At 39.0% G+C, this 26,580-nt stretch overlaps 1 protein-coding gene across 4 annotated transcripts in view; it reads left to right on the top strand.

The window, feature by feature from the left end:
- DENND1A (DENN domain containing 1A) overlaps window positions 1-26,580 on the top strand; it is a 509,265-nt gene that overhangs the window by 64,765 nt on the left and 417,920 nt on the right. The window lies entirely within an intron of this gene.

The following is a 26,580-nucleotide window of genomic DNA, read 5'->3' as shown; positions in this document are numbered from 1 at the left end:
GTGTATAGGCTTCACCCTGTAAACAGCGCCGTGTTCTTTTCTTTGCTTCTCACAGCAGCAATACAGAATAGGCCATGTTTTCTGAGAGGTACTTAATATTTGAATGGATGGATGAATAAATGAATGAGTGAACTGTGGAGTCAGAAAACAGGAGTGACAGTCCAAATTCTTCTAATTAGCCATGTAATTTTAGATTAAGTAATTTGACCTCTCAGCCGATTTGCTGATCTGTAAAATTAGGTGTGTAGTGGTGTTCCTTGTCACGCTAGACGGTGTGAGGTCTGAGTGAAAGAATGCGCAGTAAATAAAAATGCTTCTCAAACTATAAACCCCATGCAAATGTTGGTTTCTGCTGCGAATATCCTTACTGTATTCCCGGTCCTATAAAGGAAGAGCAAGCATTCATGGATATAGATAGATTTGTGTTTTAATGACTGAAAGAACATCAGAACTGTTTTATTCATATCGTGTGAAAATATAAGCCCACTTTGATAGCAAACAGAAAACAGTATACCCTTGTTTTCTTTCATGAAGAAAATGTCAGGTTTATACTGTTAGTAAATGCTAACAAAGGAAGCACACACTCTGTGGTAAGCTGGTGTTCACATGTAGCATTTAGAGGCTTGTCTTTGCTCTGCCTTCTCCTTGGGTTGCTGCTCAGGAACCTTAGAGCCTTTCTTGCCTTCCAGTTCTGTGAACTACATGCAACTCTTTGGGTAAGCTATTGTTTTTGTATGCATTTTTTTTGATACTATGCATTTTTGTATGCTGTTATGATCTCCGGCTTGATGTGTCCTCCTTTTATTCTTAGCCTCTTAGTTTACACGTGTATTTTTTATCCTTTGAACTATATATATTTTTGTAAGATACCTCAAATTGTTTCTAGAATGTGGCGGAGTGTAAACTCTTCCAGTGTGATCTTAGTCCTACCTTGGTTTCTCCTGTCACCTACAGACCGATAGATAGTTCCCCAGTCTGTGTCTTTGGCCCAGACTCTTGAGTGACAGGCTTGGATCCTTTGCCAGTGCTGCTTCTAGATGTGCCACAGGTAACTCACATTGAATTTAACACCCCCCCCCTCCCCCCAACACATCTGTTCTCCCAGGCTTCTACCCCCCCACCCCTCTCCCCGCGGCCACCCAGCAAAGCAAAACTGAAAAGCCAGTCCTAAACTGTTCCTTCTGTTCTGGGGTCTTGTCGAATGGCATTAATACCCATTCACTCGCTCATGCCAGAAACCTGAAAGTCATCCTATACATCCAATTAAACCTCAATATTTTTTTTTCATGTTTTTAAAAGCCTTTAAAAGTATTTTAAATAATCTCAGAGTTAGAGAAAAGCTACAATTACACTGCAAGGAACTTGTTTTCTCCTGCACCGTTTGTGAATGAGTTGCAGACTTCACGCTCAGATAATTCAGTGAGTGTTTGCCATGAACCGGGTGACTCTCCTGTATTACCACAGTATACCCATCAAAATGAGGACACTAACATTGATCCAGTCCTGCCACTTAATTCTCACAGTTTTGTCGGTTGTCCCAGTAATGTTCTTTAAAGCAAAAGGACTCCGTTCAGGACCACATACTGCATTTCGTTTTATGTGTCTTTGGTCTCTCTCAGTCTCAGCTTGGAAGAGTGCTCAAGCTCTCCTTGATTTTCGTAACCTTGATATCTGAAGATTCTCAGGCCTCCTGTTTTTGTCGGTCTGGTGTTTTCTTATGGTTAGATATAGGTCAATAAGGATCTTTGGCAGAAAAATCATAGAAGTGATGTTGTGCTGTTCTCGTATCGGATAATGGGACAGTTTCAACTTGTCCCATTACTGATGATGATCGTTTGATTAAAATCATGTTTGCCAGCCTTCTTTATTGAAAAGTTACTCTTTACTGCTTTGTAATTAACAAATGTTTTGAGGACAGTACTTTGAAATTATACAGATGTTCCATGACACTTTCAATTTGTTTGACTTTGGACTCATTTCCTTTTTTAATTCAAGGCTCTTATTGAATTACTCACATTATTATTTGAATACATTGCATTATTCAGTCTGTTCCAGCTTTGACCAGCAGGAGCCAGCTTGAAGGAGCTCTTGTGCTCTTTTGACATATCCTCCTTATTCTTTGCTTTCTTGCATAAGATGTTCTGTGGTCATCTTTTACTTTCCTTTTCTTAGACCTGACCTCTGCCATTTCTCCAAGGAGTTCCAGTTCCTTTTAGTGGAGGAGGCTATTTAAGAGCCAAAGTCTGGATGGTAGGTGTGCTCATTGCTGTTTGGGTCTTGCTGCCCGTAGGCCTTCTTAGTGGACAGAGCTAGAGAGTATATGACGTGTATGTGCGCACACATTTACATTTGTATGTATTTCTGTACCCATCTGTGTATATTGAAAAGTGTGAGTTCGTGCCAGTACTTCCAATTTCAATCTAACACCACGAGATTCATTCTAGTTTTCTCCCTTTGCATATTTGTAACTTCCTCCTTTGGCAGCAAGCAGCCTGGTTCCCGTTATACTTAATACATCTACTTATTTTGTCAATCTCTGGTATATGACGATCATGGCTGCCACCACCCCCTTCCCAGCACGAATGCCCTTATCCACAAGGGTTCTGATACTGAATGCTACTCTGCCTCAGCTGCTTGGATGCCCACCTCATCCAGCTTGGGCTTTGACAACCCATGACAGGCTGGTCCTTCCTTATGCATGCTTTCTTCTTCTTGGGTTTTGAGACCTCATATATGACTGCCACTTCCCTCCATGTTGCCCTCTTCATCCTGTTTGGGATTTGACACCCTATATTAAGTGGACTGTGCATGGATGGCCCTTTAGCTTACTCAGGTGCTCTGACACCTCACATCGGGCAGCTGCTCCCTGTGGATGCCTCGTCCCTCCTTGTGCTCTGACTTCCAGCACTGGGCAGCTCCCCCTGTATGGACACCTTTGTTATTCTTCTTGGGTTCTGACACCCTGTGCTTACAACAAGGATACCCTCCTCATATTGCTTGGACTCTGTCTCCCCATGTTAGGTGCCTTCCGTTGTAGGTACCGTTCTTAACCTGTTCTGGACCCCTATGGCTACTCTTGCAAGTGTGGATGTGTTCCTTGCCCTTAGAATTAAATAGTCAACTAGGAAGAGGGGAAGGGAAAGGGGAAGTTTAATGTCTTGATCTCGTTCCTATCTTCTTTTTTGTCATTCTACTCCATTGTCTTAGTTCTGGCCCTTCTTATTCTTTCTTGGATTTTTGCCACTTAATTGGTTTTCTTGGCTGGAGTCTTTCCCATTTCTATCTATCTTCCATCTTGCAGTTAATGAGAAGTGTGTATTAAAGAGATATGATCATGCTTGTCCCTTGCTTAAACTCTGTAACACCTTTCCATTACCTACTGGGCAATACTCCTGAGTATGACATACAAAGCCCTTCATGACTTGGCTGACCTCTTCTCCCTCATTTCTCACCAACCCCTGGCATTGACCTGTGCTCTAGCTGAATCACTTTAATTTCTTCTACCTCCATGCCTTGACACTTGCTTTCTCCTTTGTGTACCATTGTCTTTCTCCTTCTTTTCCTGATATACTTACATTGTCCTTTAGGACTCAGTTCTGGTACCCCCTCTTCTAGAAGGCTGCCCTTAATTGTCTCTCTTACTTTTCCCTCTCCCTTACCCCATGCAGACTTGGTAAGATGACTTTCCTCTTGGTACCCTGCATATTGTATTATAACTGTCTTTTCCTATTATACTTAGGGGCAGGAACCATATTGTCCAAATTCTTTTCCAAAGGATTACCCTATTCAGTAAGTAGCTGGCTAAATGAAGAGATATTTAAAAGTACTTGTTTTAGAGTATTTCTCAGTTAGTGGGATTTGTTTTGTCCAAATAAGCAAGGCAATATTAGTATCAGTTGTTTGTGAAGCTTTTGAAGTAGCCCCATTTACATAGGACTGGACACTGTAATTGTATTTCTTTAGACTGGGGTTTTACCTATAGTTACATTTACTTCTAGAATATCTCCATGGATTTATCCTTTTTTCTCCTAGCAGGGTGAAAAAGAGATTTAGAATGTAGCAAAGATTGGCTCATTACCTTCTGTTTCTCATCCATTGCATTTATTATCACTATGCATGCAGTAGGCCACTATCTAGGTAGCTGATAAAGATATGCTTGACTGAGAGAAGAGGGGAGACAGACTTCACCTAGATTGTTAACCATTTGCCTAATTGGTGAAATTGTTCAATTCGTTGTTTTTTGGTTTATTTTGCTTTCTGGATCAGTTTGAATTTAGTTTTTTGCTCTTAGGCAAAGTTGTAACCTCAAGGGTCCTATAATTTACAATAATTGTTTATTTTTGAGAGAGAGAGAGAGAGAGCGTGCGCAGGGATGGGGCAGAGAGAGAGAGGGAGAGAGAATATTTAGCAAGCTCTATGCTCAGCACAGAGCCTGACATGGTGCTCCATCTCACGAACCGTGAGCAGAAATTAAAATTTGGATGCTCAACTGACTGAGCCACCCAGGCACCCTGCAGTAGTTCTTTAGAAAGGTTGTGATTGGGATCAAGAAATAGTCTCAGGTTCACGGGCAGGAGAGTTAGCCCAGGGCTGGAATGAATGTTCACTACTTAACATTTTGTTAAGAGAGACTAGGAGGGCTGATTGTCAGAAGAAAAGTACTATGAATGATCAGGCTTAAAGTGAGATAATGTAACAAATTCAAAACTGATTTGTAAATACTTCCACCTGCCTGAGTTATTGCTGCCCAATACTTGTGTCCCCGTGGGTTTCCTTTTTCCTGCAGATTGTACGCTCAGATAATACAAGTGACTTGAAGTTGAAGGTGTATATACTTAATTTTTATTTTAGAAGTAGCCCATTCAGGTGTATTGTAATAAGTATCTGAAAGAGGTGATTCTTAACCTGAGAAATTTTCCAGCCCAGTGAGAGAGGAACAGTAGCCTTGTGGAGAAGCAGACATCTCCAGACAGAAAGCTGTCTCTAAGTGCTGCCCTAGAGTGATACTGAGTGGTTTCTTTACTCTGTCATTAGCCCTTATTGTGTCATGAAAGAAATCTCTTAGAAACCCTCACAGAAGAATTTGTTCCTGAAAACCTGAGTATTAGCAGAGTAAACTAGCTAGAACTCATAATTTCAGTATCTTCCATTCAGGGCCTTTCATGAAAGTGTTGTTTTAAATGAGATATTTCCTTCTATCCCTCCCTCTTCTCTTATACAACATCTGGGGGAGTCATCTGTACCCTGCCCTGTGCATAATCTATCACTGGTTGTTTATAGTCAAATTTAAAATGAAGATAATCATCTTTGGGACTTTTTTTCTTAACCAATTGTATTCTGATCAGACAATATTTTTGAGTATGTCAGGCTATTAAGATACAGTTCATAGGGCAATGTTTTCAGGATGTTCTTGAGACTCAGTCCTGCGTTTCAATATTCCATATGCTGCTGTGGTCCACAAAGTGACCCTTCTTGTTTTTAATCGATTAGTGATCCTAAAAATGTTTTCCTGGGGACTCACAAGTGCACTCACGATGTGGTGTCATTGCCGTCAGCATGGATTTGCATGGTCTGACTCCCTGACGGTCTGGGCTTTCTTCGTATACTGACTGATGTAATTCAAACAGGTATTTGAGGGACCAGTAAGTGTGGGGGATATAAATAAAACACTTTGTTTTTAAGGAGTTTAAATCCGGTGAGGAAAACAAACATTAAACCAGTAACTATAGGTATTTGGGATAAGTATATTAGAAGTAGGCCCAGGGGTGCCTGGGTGGCTCAGTTGGTTAGGTGGTTAGGTGTCTGACTCTTTTTTTAATTTCTTTTTTCTAATGTTTATTTATTTTTGAGACAGAGTGTGAGCAGGGGAGGGGCAGAGAGAAAGGGAGACACAGAATCTGAAGCAGGCTCCAGGCTCTGAGCTGTCAGCACAGAGCCTGAGATGGGGCTCGAACTCAGGAACAGTGAGATCATGACATGAGCCCAAGTCAGATGCTTAACCGACTGAGCCACCCAGGCACCCTGGTGTCTGACTCTTGATTTCAGCTCAGGTCATGATCTCACAGTCATGAGATTGAACCTCCCATTGGGCTCAGTGCTGACAGCTTGGGATTCTCTCTCTCTCTCCCTCTCGCTGCCCCTTCCCTCCTCAAAATAAATAAACATTTAAAAAAATAATTTAAAAAAAGGAAATAGGCTAGAGTGCTGTGGGAGCTTAATAGAGGGAGCAGGGAGCAAACAATTGTCCACCCTATTGTGATGGAAATCTGTGTACACCCAGCATCTCTCAAGCCCCTCCCCTCTTTCATTCCATTACAGCCTCAGCTCAGAGCCCTCTATCCCCTGAACTAGATCAGGCCTAGATGGGGATGAGGCACCTTAGATACAGTTCCTGAAGTACAGCTTCTCAAGCACAGGCCCTTCTAACTTTTTTTAAAAAAAAATTTATTTATTTTTTCAATGTTTGTTTATTTTTGAGAGAGAGAGAGAGAGAGAGAGAGAGAGAGAGAGAGAGCGCCAGAGACAAAACACAAGTGGAAGAGGGGCAGAGAGAGAGGGAGACACAGAATCCGAAGCAGGCGCCAGGCTCTGAGCCATCAGCACAGAGCCCGATGTAGGGCTTGAGATCTCAAGAACTGTGAGATCATAACCTGAGCTGAAGTCAGAAGCTCAACCAACTGAGCTGCCCAGGTGCCCCCTAACTTGTAAACTAAGAGAAGTTATCTGTTCCCCCACCCCAACATATAATGATGAGACAGTCATAGGATGACTACTGTAGACACCTTTCTTCTAGAAGCGGGATAGTGGAAGGCACACAGGAGCACTCAGAAGGCCCTGCTCCATAGCATTTCTGAGATAAGGTTTGGCAAATATCAGAAATGTCTTGATGGAGACTCAGTCCTACTCCTGAGAATGATTCTTCAGGGCTCTTAGTCCCACCTTCTAGGCTTTTGGATTCTGAGTTATCTTTTTATATTTTATTTTATTTTTTAATTAAAAGGGAATGTTTGTAACTCAGTTTTTGCAGCCTGTTTCTTGCCTGTAGAGTTTGGTGATTCCAATGCCTGTTTTGTTTTTCTTCATTTTGTGTTGTGTTTGTTAGTTTTAGTTGGCAGTGTCTTTCCCAACACACTTCTGTGAAGTCCTTGGTTCTCCTCTGAATCTTTGGAATTTACTCCTTCACGTTATATTCATATCCACAAATGTCTTTGAGATTAGCCTGTTTCTGCTTTGGGTTTCTGATGAGGCCACTGAGGGAATTATACTCTTAATCTTACAAAAAGCCCTCTTGTTTGACTGAATGGTTCTCTGTAGTAGCACCTTGGATCTTTCACTGGTCTTACAAGGACTTTAAAATTTTTTCCTTCAGCTTCATCTTTAGACAGTGTTTTCCTAGGAATGCCCTGGATTTGATCTTTACTCAGAGGCCATTTCTTTAAGCTTAACATAATTTGTTATCTGGAGAGGCTAGAAATGGATAAAGAAATTGACTTATATGCATATGTGATAGAATACTAGTAAGTAATAAAAAGGAACAAAGTATCAATACACTCAGCAACATGAATGGATCTCAACCTGGTGATGCTGAGTGAAAGAAACCAGACAAGAAAGAATACATACTTTCTGATTCCGTTTATATAATCTGGTTGAAAGTGCAAACTAATGTACAATCAGTGGTCTCCTAGGGATGGGTAGTGCGGAGTAGAGGGGAGGGGTAGATTACAAAAGAGCAGGAGGAAATTTGGGGGAGTGATTGATGTGGCCATGGTTTCACCAGTGAAAAAATAGGTTAAAACTCATCAAATTGTACACTTCTATCCTCTTAATTTCTTATTTTTTCAATCTTGTGTTGAAATGTGTCTCTTATAGTAACATTTAGGTGGATCTTCTTTTTAAAAAAAAATTTTTTTTTAAGTTTATTTATTTTTGACACAGAGAGAGTGAGCGTGAGCTAGGGAGGGGCAGAGAGAGAGGGAGACACAGAATCTGAAGCAGGCTCCAGGCTCTGAGCTGTCAGCACGGAGCCTGACGTGGGGCCTTAACTCACGAGGGCCAAAGTCGGATGCTTAACCGAGTGAGCCACCCAGGCACCCCTAGCTGGATCTTCTTCAATTCAGTCTGATTATCTGTATCTTTCACTGAGAGAATGCTTTTTTACGTTTCATATTTTATTCTTTTTTTGCTTTCTTTTGGATTAAGCATTTTTATTGTTTTGTTTGTTCTCTCTTATAGTTTCAACTTAAATAGTGTTTTTTTAATGTTTTATTTATTTTTGAGAGAGAGGCAGAGTGCGAGTGGGAGAGGGGCAGAAAGAGAGGGAGACAGAGAATCTGAAGCAGGCTGTAGGCTCTGAGCTGTCAGCACAGAGCCCGACACGGGGCTCGAACCCATGCACAGTGAGATCATGACCTGGAGCCAAAGTCGGACGCTTAACCCACTGAGCCACCCAGGCACCCCTCTATATTTTTTAACAGTTACACTAAAAATAATAGCAGCTATTATTCTGTGTGTGGAATGTGTAAAACACATTGTTCTATGCGTTTTACATGTATGTAGCTCATTTAATCCTCATTAAAATGCCGTGAGACAGATGGTATCATTGTCTCGATTTTACAGGTGGGGAAACAGTTGGCATGGAGAGGTTATGTAATCTGCACAAGGCCACACAGCCATCAAGTAGTAGATCCACTCTAGTACTACACTACTCACATAGCATGCCTTTAGAATCCATGGTGTTCGTTAAAATAAATATGTAGTCTCTGAGCAATTTTAGCTTGCTTATGTAACTTAGCAAGTTAATTAGCATATTCTCCTTCCTCCCGAAAAATGTAAAGGACCTGATGTTGTTTCAACTGTAATCCCTCCTCTCCAGCTTGTATGCTTTTATTGTGGTGTATTACTTTAAACCTATATGACATTAATTTTTATATAGCCGATTATTTAGATTTACCCACATACTTTCCATTTTCCTTTTTCTTCATGGCTTCCTGTGTCTTGGAGTTTTTCTACTTGGTATACTTTTATTCTAGCTTGAATAATATTCTTTTGTTGCTGGCAAATCTCTCAGTTTTTGTTTATCTGAAAAGTTTATTGTTGTGTTTGTTCCCCCCCCCCCACCCCCCGCAAGATTGATAGTTACCCTCTTTAAGCACGTTGGAGATATCCTTTAATTGTCTTCTGGCTTCTCTTGGTGCTGTCGAAGTCACTTTGCATTCTAGTTATCCAGTTTAGCAATCACCTATGTCTGGCAGTGGATTTTTCTTCTAAATATCCTGATTAAAATTTAGCTCTTTGAATCTGAGGACTGAGACCTTTTTAATATTTGATTCTCATTTCTTTCCCCACTCTCTCCTTCCTTCTCACTTTTTCCTTCACAATTTTTTTTTTAATTTATTATTTATTTTAAGTAGGCTTCACTCCCAGCATGGAGGCCAACGTGAGGTTTGAACTGAAGGCGCTGAGATCAAGAGTTGGATGCTAATGACAAAGCCCCCCAGGCACCCCTTCCTTCACAATTTTAAACCATGTTATTTTGTGTTTTCTATCACTTCCAGTCTTTTTTTTTTTTTCCTTTTTCCAGTTTCCTAGTTCTCTTTTCAGCTGTGTCTAATTGCTGTTAAAGCCATCAATTTAGTGTTTAATTATTTTTTAACAGCTTTGTGGGGATATATAATTCACATATCATTCAGTTCTTCTGTGTAGGGAGTACCATTCAGTGGTGTTTGGTGTATTACATTAATCTATTTAAATTGTGGCAATATCTATCCTAAAATTTGCCATGTCAACCATTTTAAGTGTACAATTCAGTGGCTTTAATTATATTCACCCTGTTGTGCAAGCATCATCACTATTATTACCAAAACCTTTTCATCACCCCAAACACAAACTCTGGAACCATGAAGCAGTAACTCATTATTCTCCCTCTCACCAGCCCCTGATAACCCCTAATCTACTCTCTCTCTGAATCTGCTTATTCTAGGTTATTCAGATGAGCAGACTTACACAATGTTTATACTTTGTGGCTGGCTTATTTCACTTACCGTGATGTTTTCAAGATTTGTCTGTGTTGTAGCATGTATCGGAACTTCGTTTTTTTTTTTTTTTTATGGCTGAATAATATTCCATTGTATGTCCATACCACATGTTGTCTATCCATTCATTTGTTGATGGATACCTGGGTTTCTGCCTTGCGGCAGTTGTGAATCATGCTGCAATGAGTAATAACATATAGGTATCTGAGTCCTTGCTTTCAATTCCTTTGGGTATTGCTGTGGAATTATTGGATCTTATGGTAATTCTATTTTCAGCCTTTTGAGAAACTGCCAAAATTTTTTCAAAAGCAGACGCACCGTTTTCCATTCTTCGAAATAATAAGAAATAATACATATTGGTCTCTGCCTCTGGTCCCTGTCACAGGCCTCCTAGAAGTTTTGTAAGTAGAGATACTAGGAGAATCTTTTGTTCTCATGTTTCGTCTTTGACCATAGTTCTCAGCACAGACCTCCTACAACCTTTGTAATTTCCTAAGTGATAAGAGCACTAGGAGCATGTTTTATTTTATTATGTGGATTTGACCCCAGTTCCTGACACAGGGCTTTCAAATCCTTTGGAATTCCCTAGGGAATAGGAGTGTCTTTTATTTTAATGAGATGACTCTGAGTGAGCTCCTGGATGGCTCCTGGATGGGGGCTGGTCTGAGACCAAGCCATGATTAGAAGCTTGGAATCTTCAGCCCTAACTTCCATTCTCTAGAGAGGAGAATGAGGTTGGCTATGGAGTTAGTAATTGATGGAGCGTAGGTGATGAAACCTCTGCAAAAATAGTATGGGAGCCTCCAGTTTATGAAGACATCTATGTTCTGGGAGGGTTACATACCCTAACTTCATGGGAATGGAAGGTACTGTGCTCGGGACTCTCATAAACTTTGCCCTATGTCTCTATTTCACTGTCTCCATTATCATACCTTTTATTTTATAATAAACTGGGAAACGTATTTCCCTGAGTTCTGTGAGCTGCTCTAGCAAATAATCCAGTTCAAAGGGGAGGAGGTCAAGGGAACCTTTGCTTTTGGCCAAGCCAGACAGAAGTTGCGGGTAATCTGGGGACAACTGTTTCCCCCGCCACCTACCTTCCCTCTGATAACCATCAGTCCTCTCTAGTTATGAGTCTGTTTCTTGGTTTGTCTCACTCTTTTTTCCCGTTATTCATTTGTTTTGTTTCTTAAATTCCACATATGAGTGAAATCATGTGGTATTTGTCTTCTCGCTGACTTATTTCACTTAGCATTATGCTCTCTAGTGTCATCCATGTTGTTACAAATGGCAAGATTTCATGCTTTTTTATGGCTAAGTAATATTCCATTATATATATACACCACATCTTCTTTATCCATTCAGCTATTGAAGGATACTTGGGCTGCTTCAATAATTTGGCTATTGCAAATCATGCTGCAATAAATAAACATAAGGGTGCATACATCTTTTCAAATTAGTGTTTTTGTATTTTTGGGGGTAAATACCCAGTAGTGTGATTACTGGATCATACAGTAGTTCTATTTGTAACTTTTTGAGGAACCTCCATACTGTTTTCCACAGTGGCTGCACCAGTTTGCATTCCCACCAATAGTGCCTTTCCTCCACATCTTTGCCAACACCTGTTGTTTCTTGTGTAATTGATTTTAGCCATTCTGACAGGTGTGAGGTGATACCTCATTGTATTTTTGATTTGTTTCCCTGATGACGAGTGATGTTGAGCATCTTCTAATGTGTCTGTTGGCCATCTGTATGTCTTCTTCGGAGAAATGTCTGTTCATGTGAAGCAGAGAGGGATAGAGAGGGAGAATCCCAAGCAGGCACTGCGCTGAGGGACTAGATCTCACAAACTGTGAGATCACGACCTGAGTCATAAACCGTGAGTTGGACGCTCAACTTACTGAGCCACCCAGGCGCCCTCTGAAGCACAGAAGTTTTTAATTTTGATGATGCCTTCTCTGTTTTTTGTTTTGTTGTTTGTGCTTTGGTGTTGTATCTAAGAAACCATTTTCCATCCTAAGGTTACAAGGATTTATTCCTATGTTTTCTTCTAAGATTTTTATAGTTATATTTCTTACATTTGAGTCCATAATCAGTTTTGGGTTCGTTTTTGAGTATGGTATAAAGAGCAAGTCTAACTTCATTCTTTTGCATGTGGCTATCCAGTTGTCTTAGAACTATTGGTTGAGAAGCACTGGGGTGGCTTAGTCTTTTAAGTGTCCAACTCTTGGTTTTGGCTCAGGTCATGATTTTGCGGTTTCATGAGTTCAAGCCCAGCATCGGGCTCTGTGTTGGTCATGCAGAGCATACTTGGGATTCTCTGTCTCCTCTCCATCTGCCCCTCCCTCGCTTTGCAGTATCTCTGTCTCTCTCAAAATAAATAAACTTAAAAAAGAAAAAAACTATCTATTGAGAAGACTGTTCTTTTTCTGATTGAATTGTCTTGGCTCCTTTGTTAAAAATTGCCAGTTACAGTGCACAATTGTAAATATTTATTTTTAGACTCTTCCATTCACATCCTTATGCAAATACTATGCTGTCTTGATTGCTGTAGCTTTAAATGTTGAAATTGAGAAGTGTGAATCTTCCAAGTTTGTTCTTTTCTAAGGTGGTTTTGGCCATTTTGGGTTCCCTGCATTTCCATATGAACCTTAGGGTCAGTTTATCAATTTCTGCAAGAAACAAACAGCTGGGTTTTTGATAAGGATTAAGTTGAATCTTAACATCACCATCTCAACATCAAGTCTTTCAGTCCATGAACGTAGAATGTCTTTCAATTTGTTTTGGTAATGTTATTTTTTCCTATAATGTTTTGTAGTTTTCAGAGTAGAAGTTTTGTAAATTCTCTTGTTAAATTTATTCCCATGTATCTTACTCTTTTTGATGTTATTGTAAGTGGAATTTTCTTAATTTCATTTTCATACTGTTCATTGGTAGTGTATAGAAAAAAATCAGTTTTGTATATCGATCTTTATCCTACTGCAATTTTGCTGAGCTAGTTTACTAGTTCTAATAGTTTTTAGTGAATTTCTTAGGATTTTCTTTATATAAAATCATGTCATCTGTGAATAGAGATAATTTTACTTTTTTTTTTTTTTTTTTTGAGAGAGAGAGAAACAGAGCACAAGCAGGGAGACACAGAATCCAAAGCAGGCTCCAGACTCTGGGCTGTCAGCACAGAACTCAAGAACTATGACATTCTTGACCTGAGCTGAGTCAAAGTTGGATACTTAACCGACTGAACCACCCAGCTGCCCCTAGATAATTTTACTTCTTGCTTTCCAATCTTGATGACTTTTATTTCTTCCTTAATTGCCCTGACTGGAACCTCTAATACAATATTGAATAGAAGTTGCAGGAGTGAATATACTTGTCTTGTTTTTTATCCTAAAGGGAAATATTCAATCTTTTACCCTAAAGTATGATATTAGCTGTAGGTTTTTTGAAGATGCCCTTTATCAGGTTAACCCCATTGAAGATCTGGTCCCCTTCTGGTGACCAACACTTTTTTTTTTTTTTTTTTTTTTTAAATCCAGTGTATAATTGGCTAGAAACCTGTTAGCTTTGTCCTGGTTGCCTATCTTCTCACTCATCCTCCATATTCAATATATAAGAAAAGTTTGATTGATTTACCTAAATGTCTTAAAAAAAATTTTTTTTTAATGTTTATTTTTGAGACAGAGACGGAGTGTGAGCAGGGGAGGGGCAGAGAGAGAGGGAGACACAGAATTTGAAACAGGCTCCAGGCTCTGAGCTGTCAGCACAGAGCCCGATGAGGGGCTCGAACCCACAAACTGTGAGCTCATGACCTGAGCCTAAGTTGGACGCTTAACCAACTGAGCCACCCAGGCGCCCCTACCTAAATGTCTTTAAAAGCTAGGTATTTCTTTCTTCCTTTTTTTTTTTTTTTTTTTTTTTTTTTAAGTTTATTTATTTTGAGAGAGGGAGAGGCAGAGAGAGACGGGAAGAGAGAGAATCCCAAGCAGGCCGCTCATTACTAGTGCAGAACCCGGCACGGGGCTCGAACTCACATAAACACAAGGTCATGACCTGGCGCCAAAACCAAGAGTTGGACACTTAACCTACTGAGCCACCCAGACACCCCCAAAACTAGGTATTTCGTTGTCTCAACTATCATTATCCTTAAGTCCCCCCACCCCCTTTTTTTTTTTCTCACTGGGTGACTCCCATTCCTTCAGATCATACTTCATACATTACATCTTCAGGGAAACCTTTTCGGATCACCAGAGTAAACTTGTTCCTTACACTGTAGGCTCTTGTAGCACTTATCATAGCTTGCAGTTAAGCTGCCACAAGTCTGTAAGGGTAGGATTACCTTCTGTTTTCTTTACTGCTATATGGCCAGTGTTGAATACTAAGAAGATTTAATAAATACAGAATGAATGAACCAGTGAAAATGAACTAACTTATGTGGAAATACTTTTAAAATGAAAATTGCTAGAGAAACACATATTATTTTGATGATCTCAACATTTAGAATAACTGTGATTACTTTATTGAATTTACAGTATTTTGCTTGGGTGTAGAGAAATTCCAAGGTCTGGTGGTACTTCACGGTGGATCATCTTGGATAGACTCACTTATTACTGATTAGATTTTGTTTACTTGGATTATGGAGTTAGTATGACAGTAACAAAGGGTATGGAAAGGTCTCTCTAGGAAACACTATAAGACTTCCTAAATGACACCTTCTTGGTAATAATCACATTTGGTTTAAGATTTCACTTAGCACAAAATGGGTTGCAGAAAGCCAAACCTTCGTATATATTCAAGTAAAGGTGATGACTTTCTTCACAATAGAGCAGAGATGAGATAGCTCCCACATTTGTTATTCTGAATGGAGCCTTGGGATGAAATTCCAAGCAGCAGAATGCCACTTAACATTCTGCATGCTATTTTGCTCTTTAGTAGTATAATTGTAAAATGAGGCAATAAAACCAGAGAGGATATAATATTTATACCTGTGCAGGCACTTCACATGATAAAATGTCACACGGGACTGTTTACTCCATGCTGGTTATTTGGATAATGCCCCACCTGCCTACTGACAGGAGGTGCTGAGTCTTGCATAAATCTTGAAAAGAAGGTTAGGGTTAATATAGTGAATTTTTCAGCAGGAAAAAAGAATACATCATATGTGATAATAATAATGGCTACTCTTTGAGCAGTATTTTTGTGCCAGCACTGTACTGGGTCTTTGGGGACCAGAGAGGGACAAAAGGGGAGAGAATTAATAACAGTGAATACCTTCCATGTGTCAGTTACTCTACTACACACTTCACTTAAAATCTAAACCTTAACAACTCTCCCAGGTAGGTGGTGTTATCCCCATGTATATGTGACTGACTCTTGTTTATGTCATAAAAAAAATTCTAATGACCTCACTAGAGTTCTGTTATAATTATCATGTTTAAACTTTGGTGTGTGTGTGTGTGTGTGTGTGTGTGTGTGTGTGTAATTTTTTTTTTTTTTTAGTTTAAATAGCCTTTTTTTTTTTGAGACAAAAAAAAATTAATGAGAAGAGACAAAGAAACATCAAAGAGCTTTTTCCTCTGATTGCTGTGTTAGAACTTTTGCCTGAAAATAGGTTACATTCCTTCTGTTTTCAGCTGAATCCTCATTAACTTTACATTTTAATGATGTCCAGGGCAAATTACACCATTTATGGTCAGTGCCTTAAAGGGATGCTTAACAGGGACTTAAAAAAATTTTTTTTTCTTAAAATGGTGGATGCATTTACCCTGGGAATATAAATTGATGCAGAATTCTTTAAAAAAATAAATAACAAAAAACTCTTGAAGTGGGGGGTTGAATTTCTGTTTCCAACTATTCTGACAACTTAATTCAGAGGAAATTATTTTCAGCTTAAAATAAAATGAATCATTGAAGAGTGTATTTATAATATTTGGGAGTATGTAACTGAAACCAAGGTCCTCCATTTATTTTTGAAAATAGTTTCAGTTTCTCATTTACTTGGATTTAAATTCAATTTTACTGCTTAGCTTTAGAAATAATTCATAGGAGGTAGATGCTCCATAGGAATAAATGAAGACAGCTTCTCCCAGTTATGAAAAAAAGCAAGGGTGATTGAAATGCTAATATGTTGATAGACAGATTGTATTTGCACAAGAATGAGGGAATATGCTGTAAGGTGGAACTCTTCACAGGATTCCAAATTATTCAATTTAAAAGAACAATATGAACTACGGAGCTGTGCTTTCATTGTAAGCTTTGAATGCTTAATTATTATTAGATGATAAGTTAGAATAAAGTGTCATGTTGTGTCAAATACTGTTTATTTCCTTAACAATTATTTGATAAGTGGATTAAGGGAAATTGGCCTGTCGAGGGAGCTGTAATTATAGGAATACCCACCTAACATCAGGTATTTGGTAAGGTTTGTGCTTCTGTTTTTTAAATGCGTTTAACTGAATCCCTTCTGTGTGCTAGGCCGTGGGCTGATGTCCTTGTGAAGGCTTTTTTGAATGCAAGGAGAGGAATTTCACTAAAACTAGCTCATGAAGGGCAGGGATGGAAATGGAGGGATCTGTTGTAGAGGGAAGAACAGGAAGCCAAATACGGCTGGGGTTCCTGAGGACAGACTAGGACTGGAAAGTCATGGACCAAGTGACTTTCTCTCTTTCTTTGTGGCTTTCCTCATTCTCATCCCCCACCCCCACCGGCTTCCTTGGTTAGTGTCACGACACAGTTCACATTGATGCACGCAGACTATGTGATCTTTCAGACCTGGCTTCCCATGGCTAAGAGACATTTTTGTGTTTGTTCCCAGCACAGAGCATGTGGCTCAGCTCAGGCCCTGGATGATCCCTGTGGTCACCCAGGTGCCATGCTGCATGCCTTTCCATGCCTCACCTGTGGGTGAGCAGAGAGTGAAATGTAACTGGATGGTTAAGACATGGCCTTTGCCTGTGGGCAGCCTTTTGTGAGGATGATGATGCACATAAAAAGGATAGTCTCTACTTAATGTGCTGAGGACTTCCCTGTAAATAAAAACAGATGGACTGTTGTAGTCATCTGTGATGTTTGGAGACTGAGGAAATGGTGACAGGGCTTGGGGGTTACCACTGAGGGCAGATGGAATGATTTTCTTTTGGAATGACATTTCCGAGGTAGGACTCCTCAAGGGTCCAGATCCTTAATTGGATCCTGCCTGCAATTGTGCAAAGAAACCGAGTTTAGAAAGAAAAGTAAAACTTCTTTCTTAGTTGGGTTTTCCTTCCAGGTGTGTGCAGCACTGAACAGTTGGCCGAAGTACCTGATACAGTTCAAGGAAGTTTTGCAGTGTTGGAGTTGGGTCCATTGCGGCTAATGAGTCTTGATATGGCTCTTTCCCTACTTTTCAACATTTCGGTTTTCTAATGACCTAATTAAAGTACTAGTAGATTTTTGCATTTGCTTTTCAACCATCGTCTCCTCATCTTTCTTCTTTTATAACTGAGCCTTGAAATGGAGCAAATTCCAGGGGGGTAGTAAAGATTGTGGATATTGATGTGGGAAACAGAGGCAAAAGAAAAAATTAAATTTCCTTAGTACCTACAACCCATTGACAAGTCCTTGAAACAGGCAGAGTGACCTTCCTTTTGGGAGCTCAGCTGCCTCCATGTTGACACTTTGCTAAGGGCAAAAGGCAATCTTAGCTTAACATTATCCCTACCCCCTAGGATCCTGTAAGTCTGCTTTAACATAAAGAAATTCCTTTGGCAACTTCCTTTATCTCTACCCCCAAGATATATGTTAGCATTCGTCCTCCAGGCATAGGGCGCACTAATAAACATCTGAAGGGTCTCCTGACTGAGGGTTTACTAAACAGTAATAAATGACCTTTTCCTAACAATAGCTAGCCTACCCCCCTTCCCCCAGGGGCCTGGAAATCTTGTTTCCTAAATTCCCTGGAGGCTTGTGCTGTCCCTAACCCACTCCCAACCTGAAAGTATGTATGATAATCTGTCAACCCTCACAGCCCCTGTACAGCCCTTTCTGCCCACAGGTCCTGTCCCTGTGCTTTAATAAAAACACCATTTTGCACTCAAGAGGTCTCAATTCTTTCTTGACCATTTGCTCCAAACCCCAGCATTTCCACATCAGATATGACATTTGTTGAGTTTCTATTTGCTGTATACATACACACACATACATGCGCACACACGTGTGTGTATTTTATTCTTCCTAGAGCCCATAAGGTATGAATTCTTGTCTCCCTTTTACAGCTGTTGCAAACAAAGGCACAGAGAGATTAAGTAACTTGTCCTAAGGTAATCGAGCCACTAAGTAGTGGATTGGTGATTTGATTCTAGATCTATTTTTTCCCCACTCTACCATGCTGCCTCCAAAAATATACACCGCTGTCTGTGATATCTCTGTTTAAGGATAGCGGTTCAGGGGCACCTGGGTGGCTCAGTCGGTTAAGGATAGTGGTTCATTTGTGTTCTGGAATGTTCAGCTTCTCTGATGGAGCAAGGTGTTTTGTTTTGTTTCGTTTTGTTTTTTTCCAGTATAGTTCAGCTATAAAAGCGTAAGTTCAAGTATAGCCATTTATAAGCTGTGTGATGATAGGCTGTGTGAGTTAGCTCTTTATTTTTTAATTTGTAAAATGCAATTATTAATGGGCCTGTCCTAGAGGCTTGGTATGAAGAATAAAGGATCTAGTACAGTTTTTGTCACATGTGTTTCTGTCATGCAAATTCACTCATAGCCAATTGGTAAAGAGAGGAGTGTTCAGTAATGTAGAAGTTGCATTGGTTTGTATATTTTATACTTCCAAGTTACATTAGGTGAATTCAAAGTAGATTAATGCTGTTTTTCTCGGTCTTTACCTTTGAGCAGATTTTCCACTGTAAGTTCTGCCTTTTTTGGGGGGAGGTCTTTAGGAAGAGAGGTTTTGACCTTGAGGTTTAGGATGGGATTGGCACTGATAGGGTAAGGACTCCTGAATTAATGCTTGTTGCCTTTCTTTGTAGAAATTACATAGTTTTGAAAAATAATTTAAAAATAGTTTTGTATTTCAGTTTTCAGAAAAGCTGTATATGTATGTATGTTTTTATCCATATTTTTACTCCCGGACAGGAGAATGTAGTCGCTTCTGGGTTGTGGTGATCTAACAAGACTATTTTGAAGTTTTGTTTTCTCCTCCTTTAACTTCACCTGGTTTGTTGAAAAACAGTCCTTTCAGGAGCAAGCAAGGGGGTGCTAATTGTGGACTGTTTGAGTGATGAGACACTGGTGTCTGAATGCTTTGGGGCAGTGTATTGCTTTGCTTATTTTAATTACAAAAACATAGTAATATGGGAAGAAAACAGCATGCGTTGTATGAAAGGCACAGGCTCTGTTCTCAGCTTGGAATTTAAATCCTGGCCCTTCAGTGGCCAGTAAACTGACTTGAACAAGGCACTTAATCTTTTTGAATCTCCGTTTTCTCACCAATAATACAGAATTATCCTCGTCTGCCTCACATAGTTCTCTTGAGAACTGTTCTAATGTCTAAATGACATTAGAAATTTAATGATATGATGTATTCAGAGTGCCTCACGCATAGTAGGTATTTAATAAATGTTTAGTAAGGGAACTAGAGAAGATCACAGAGATACACTTGTAATGTGTTTTGTGCAATAAATACTCCAAATAATTTCACATTGTTACTGTTTTTGTAATAAGTCACTGTCAAGTGAAAAAGAAATGGAACTTCTTTGGAAAAAGTCTGGCGAATCTTATATGTGAATAACCACTTGTAAGACAGCCTTAAAAGTTATTTTTAAAAAAGCAACGTACATCTGTATAAAAATTTGTTATACTGCAGTATTTTCTCAAAGTTGAAATGAATACGTTTCTCAAAGTTGAAATGAATTGATTATGTCAAATCAGTTCAAAAAATCCTGTGATATGAAATATTTAAAAGCTTAGACTCAAAGTAGAATATATTTTACCTTTTGGGTCACTTTGGAAATTGTACTTTAGATTCTCCCCCTTTAATAAAAAAAAAAAAAACCACAAAACTATATTAGCTCTTTTTCTTAAGCCACGTTTTTCTTCTTTGTAATTTTATTTGAAAAAATAAATTTGTATTACTTTCTTTTCTCTCACAGGCGGCCAAGGCTAGTGAGTGAAACGCCCATAGTCAGCTAATTTGCATGAGCTGGGTTACACCGTTAACTCCCAGCTTTCCTTCACTCCTGTTATTTCATATGTGAGTGAACTATTATTGCCCATTAGCCTTTCCTCACAGTTATTTTGTGAAAGTCAGAATTGACGTGTGAGTGTTGTGAACTCTTTGGAGACACAGTGCCTTGGACCTACTGGGGTAAATTTTGTTCACAATTGGCACCTAACAAAGTACCATAATCTGCCGGTGCCTTGTTTATGTCAGTAAAATTTCTGGTTCAGCAAAGACTTTTTATTGTCCTTGAAACTTAACCTACAGTGTGCCACAAGTCCAGAAGAAATCATGATCGTAACTGCTACACACCTACTGTGTGTCAGACACACTGCTGGATACTGTACAGATAGGATCTTCAATCCTTATCACAGCAAAATGGAACATATTTGTCATTTGATGGAGGCGAAGAAAACTGCCCCAGCCACACTGCTTTTGCCAGGCTTCATAGCTGGAGCTCTCCCCACTTTTATATTCTATTTTCATAGCAACCCCAATGGAGCTAGTGGAAATCAGAATGTATTTTGATGGAAAGTTAGTGATTCTCTTCTGCTTAGTTTTTTGTTTTGTGTTTTCCACTAGAGTACATGAAATGTGTTGTGGAGGAACGGGAGAAAGGTACTTCGATTTTCTCTCATGTCTTATGAAAATGAAGAGGAAAACATTGATATCCAAGACAAAAGAGTGAGGGAAGTTAGTAGTTTGTGGGCAGAGTTTAGATTAACCAGACTTCTGGAAGGGCCATTGGATTTTTGAGTTTATTATTATTATGCTTGGATATTTGTGTGGTGGGGCTGGGGGAGTGGTCCTGTGTGTGCTTGGCCCTCATAAACCAGAGGGACAACAGATTTTTTTGTTTTCCTTCCATGACTGTATAGTTGAAAGCTTTCTTTTATCATTTTGCTGCCATATGTGTTTGTGAAAATCAGTTGCGCTGTAAAAATTCTTACTTCCTGGAAACCAGAAACCCATTCAGTAAGTGTCCCTGCCTTGACCACTTCCTCTTCGTTATTTCTAAATGATAGTGCTGCTCTGGAGCATTCCAGACATTCAGCTAGCTAGGATTCCTTTTTCACGTTTGCTATTTGGTGCATTTTCTCCTGTCTTATTTCACTTCTTTGTCCTGATGAGTTCACCAAGTATAATAGAGGAGACATTTTCTTTGTTTTTTTTTTCTAAAGCAAGTTATTTTAGAGAGAGAGTTTACTAGTGATAAGAGCTGTTTATGTCCTAAGCGATTGATTTGTAATTAATGTTGCCTGGGCTCTCACATGTTGGCAGAATTGGTAACAGCTTGCAGAATTTTTTTAATTCACTTTTCTTTTTGGTATTTTGACAATGTCATTCATATCTCATGAAAAAGTACCTCAGACAGGTTAAATGTGTTAAAACATGGAATGAAAAGGATGGAAGGAGACCCAGTGCTGCCTAGAAACCTTGATCTTTTGCCAAAGTATTTAAACAATTTAGTGTTTTGGTTTCCTAGCTCCAAGCTGCTTCTCAAATCCCTTGCTAATTAATCCAGTTAATGCTTTGTGGACTTACTATATGCAGTGCTTTGGCTTGCTCGGCTATCATTGAGAAGTCCGTTTTGTTTCTTGGAGCAAACCTAAGCTCTGTTCGGGTGCAGTGATACACAGGAGATTTGCAGACGTGAGTATAGTTTTTCGTCTTTAAAACCATCATTAAGTGTGTATATCTGTACGTGTATGTGCAGTTCCCTGCTCTACATAGTACTTAAGGCTTAAAAATCTCAGGATAAAAAAAGATTGACACAAAGCAGAAAATATAAATAGAAAACATCTTTCACACCAAACTAGAGAACTGATTAACTGTGTGAATTATGCAAATTGTTTGACTTCTCTATGCCTCAGTGTTCTCATCTGTAAAATGGGGAAAGTGATCTTTCTTGTAGTGCTGTTGTTATAATAAAGTGAATATCTTAAATGCTTAGCCAGTGCCTAGCACTTGGTGAGACTCAGTAAATAATGACTACTTTCATTATCGTGTTATGTTGAACAAATTCTTAGGGTGCTTTGCTAAAATTTGGAGTAGGTGGATTCCTTTCATCTATTTTTCTTTTGGCAAAGGAATTTGGAAGGTCTCGGTTTGTGTCAAGGATATAAAATTCAAGCACTCATTCTTTTAAGAAGGATAATAAGAAACAAACAACTGTATTTTGCTTCAAACTGTGGTTTTAAGACCCACCGATGTGGATTGTCAGTACAGGTGATTTCTTAAAACATTTTGAAAGGTAAATTTCTCTCATTTGCTCACTTGAAAGCTTAGGTGCAAAAAAATCCATGAGCTGTTCCCCTGCCCCCTCTGCATCCCGCCCTGCCAGTTAAATCAAACATGGATGCAAATTCGGGAATCTTCACTGCTGGTGAAGCTGATGGTGGCTTTCAGCCACTCCATTTCTGAAATCCTATATTACGCCTTTTAACCTCATGGTGTGTCCTAGTGATTCAGAATTAATCAGGTCCTCATTTGATCATTAGGGGAAATACTCCCCTTCCCTGAGGATTTCAGAAAAGAAATTGGCTGACAAAACATGTTACATTCTAATTTTTTTTCTCCCTGCATACTTTAACAACTTGATGAACTATCGCAGAGTCAAAAGATCCATGTAACTCCCATCCAGGCCAAGAAATAGAACATTACTTAGGTCTTACAAACCATTCTTACATGTCATTCCAATCACTACCCTTCCATTCTCTCTAAAGAGAAACATTATCTTCTAAGAGCATTGATCATTTTTGCCCATTTTTGAATATCTGGAAGTGGAATCATTAAATAGAGTCATGAGTGAATTTTGTTTTCTTTTGCTAAATGTTAAATTTGTGAGATTATCTTTGCTGTGTGGTCCTGTGATTTGCTCGTTTCATTCATTGCTATACGGTGTTCCATTATATGAATATGCCATAATTGATCCATTCCACTATCAACAGACGTTAATATTTCTTTCTTGTTTGGGCTATTTCGAGTAATGTAGCCATATGTCATTAGTGTGACTATATCTGGTGCTTACGTACTCACATTTCTGTTCTGCTAATATAATTAGGAGTGAAATTGCTAGGCCGTGGTATATGTGTCTGTGTGTTTAACGTTAGCATAAAATGCAGCGGTTTTCCAATGTGGTTGAACCAGTTTGCATCCCATCTGTATGTGAGAGTTTCTATTGTTCCATATCTTCACCAACACTTAATATAAAATATCTGTCCAATTTTAACTTTTCTGGGTAGTGTATAATGTATTTCATTTTGGTTTTAGTTTGCATTTTCCTGATTAGCAATAAAATTGAACATCTTTTAATACATTGATTGGTTATTCGGCTATCTTTTTTTTTTCTTTGTGTATTCTGGTTATAAGCCCTTTGATGGTTATATACGTTATAGTCCTCTTGTATTCTGTGGCTTATATTTCCACTTTTTAAAACATTTTTCCTTTTTTAAAATTAAAAAAAATATATTTTATATTTTTGAGTGAGAGTGCATGCTGGGGAGAACGACAGAGGGAGAGAGAGAGAGAATCTTAAGTGGGCTCTACCCTCAGCATGGAGCCTGACAGGGGGCTGGATCTCACAACCATGAGACGACCTGAGTTGAAATCAAGACTCAGACACTTAACTGACTGAGCCACCCAGGCGCCCTCTATCTTTCCACTTTAAAAAAAAAAAAAAAAAATTATTTATTTTGAGCGAGAGAGAAAAACGCAAACGGAGGAGGGGTAGAGAGAGAAGGAGTGAGAAAGAATCCCAAGCAAGTTCTGCACCATCAGCGCGGAGCCTGATATGGGGCCTAAACTCGTGAACTGTGAGATCGTGACCTGAGCCGAAGCCGGATGGTTAACCACCTGAGTCACCCAGGTGCCCCGTGTCTTTCCACTTTTGATGAAATCTTTTGCTCAACAGAAATTTTTCCTTTTCATGAAATCCAATTTATTAATAATTTTCTTTATGCTTAGTGTTTTGTGTCCTGTTTTAAAACTCTTTCCCTATTCCAGGGATTTAAAAGATTTTCTCCTATATTATCTTCTTGAGGTTTTAACATTTAATTTTACCTTTCACATATAGTCTGTAATTCACCTGGAATTGTGTGTGTGTGTGTGTGTGTGTGTGTGTGTGTGTGTGTACACACACCTACACGATGAGGTATAGGGTGATAGGGCGGCAGGGGCAAAGAAAAGTGTTGCCGATCCCCTGCTCTATGTTACTTAATTCTGTGAAATTTGTTGAGACTTGCTTTTCGGCTCAGAATTTGGTACATTCTTCTAAATGTTCCATGTGTACTTTAAAGTATATTGTGTGGTTGTGGTTACAGTGTTCTGTCTACATCAGATCAGGTGTTTTTCCATTTATCTATGCCCTGACCAATTATTTGTCTTGTTCTTTCAGTTGCTTGCAGAAGATATGTGTATTAAAATTTTATTCTGTGATTATGGTTGTTTTTCATTTATGCTTGTGGTTCTGTCAACTTCCTTTTTTTTTAATGGTTGTTTATTTTGAGAGAGAGCGTGTACATGCTGGTGGGGGGGGGGGCAGGGAAAGAAAATTCCAAGTAGGCTCCATGCTCAACGTGGAGCCAGATGCGGGGCTTGATCTCACAATTGTGAGATCATGACCTGAGCTGAAATCAAGAGTTGGACGTTTAACCAACCGAACCACTCAGGCACTCCCAATTTTTGTTTTTTATATTTTATGTGGTATTGGCATTGTACACTTAGAATTATTTCTTCCTAGTAAGTTGATCCTTTTATTATGAAATGAATTTTATATTTATTAACGGTTTTTGCCTTAAGGTTTACCTCATCTGATATTTTAAAAATCGAGATACAATTTATATACTATAAAATTCACCATTAAAAACATTTTTTTTTAATGTTTGTTTATTTTTGAGAGACAGAGAGACAGACAGATCGTGAGCAGGGGAGGGGCAGAGAGAGAGGAAGACACAGAATCCGAAGCAGGCTCCGGGCTCTGAGCTGTCAGCACAGAGCCTGACATGGGGCTTGAACTCACGGACCATGAGATCATGACCTGAGCCAATGTCGGACACTTAACCTACTGAGCCACCCAGATGCCGCAAAATTCACCATTTTAAAGTGTACTAGTCAGTGCTTTCGCAGTATATTCACAAGGTTGTACAATCATCACCACTATCTAATTCTAGAATATTTTTATCTTTGAAAAAGTAACCCCATGCCCATTAGCAATTACTCCCCATTCCCTTTCTCCTCATGCCTTGGTAACTATTAGTCTACTTTTTGTCTTTATGGATTCACCTATTCTGGACATTTCATGGAAATGGAATCATATGGTATGTGGCCTTTTGTGTCTGTCCGCTTTCACTTAGCATAATGTTTTCAAGGTTCATCCATATTATAGCATTTATCACCACTGCATTCCTTTTTATGACTGAATAACATTTCATATTGCCCACCCTAATCTTAATTCCTTCTCTTAAAATAATCACTATCATAACTCTACAGTAATCACTTTCTGTGTTTCTTTATCATTTTATCACTTGAATGTACCTCCTAGGCAGCATAGTTTAATCTTGCCCATTTAAAGATTTTTAATGTGTCCCTTTAAATTTCTTCTACATTAGAAACTTACCTTTCATTGCTTTGTTTTTATTGATATTTGTTGATGAATGAATACCAGTCATGTGACTAATAGAGTTTCCCATAGTCTCTATTTTGCTGATTGTGTACTCAGGGTGCACTTTAACATGTTCCTTTCTCTTTGTATTTTCTACAAATTGGCTGTTGGGTCCATAGGCTTGGTTGGAATTATGTTTGATCTCATTGTCAAGGCATAGGGGGTGGCATGTTTTTTCGTGCGGAGACATCTAGTGTCTAGTGACCTCTGTTTTTATGTTAACAGCTGTTGTTGCCCACTGTCTAGATCTACTTATTAGTAGGACTACTTTTATAAGGAGACACTATCCCTTGTTTACTATTTGCTAAATGTGTTACTCTTCATGATAAAGGTTGGATAATGGTGGTTTCTTTCCCTTTACCAGTTTTCAGGATAATGAATTAGTTTGTATTTTTCTGCTTCTTTGCATGGCCTGATAATCTTTAATTTGATGCCAGAAATAGTGAATTTACCTTGTCGAGTGCTGGATATTTTTGTATTCCTATAAATATTAGTGATCTTTGTTCTGGGACATAGGTAATTTACTGTTCAAATGGGAAGCAATTTGATCCTTTTGGGTCTTCCTCTTAAGATTTGTTAGGGCCAAAGCACCATTTAATCTGGGACTGAGGCTAGACCCTTCTTTGTACCCTACCTGGTGCCCAGTGAATCATGAGTATTTTTCCAGCCTCACTGGAAGAGCAGTCACTATTCTTGAC

Source organism: Panthera tigris, chromosome D4, assembly GCF_018350195.1.
Source record: "Panthera tigris isolate Pti1 chromosome D4, P.tigris_Pti1_mat1.1, whole genome shotgun sequence".
Taxonomy (NCBI): domain Eukaryota; kingdom Metazoa; phylum Chordata; class Mammalia; order Carnivora; family Felidae; genus Panthera; species Panthera tigris.
This window is presented reverse-complemented; position numbering and strand designations above follow the sequence as displayed.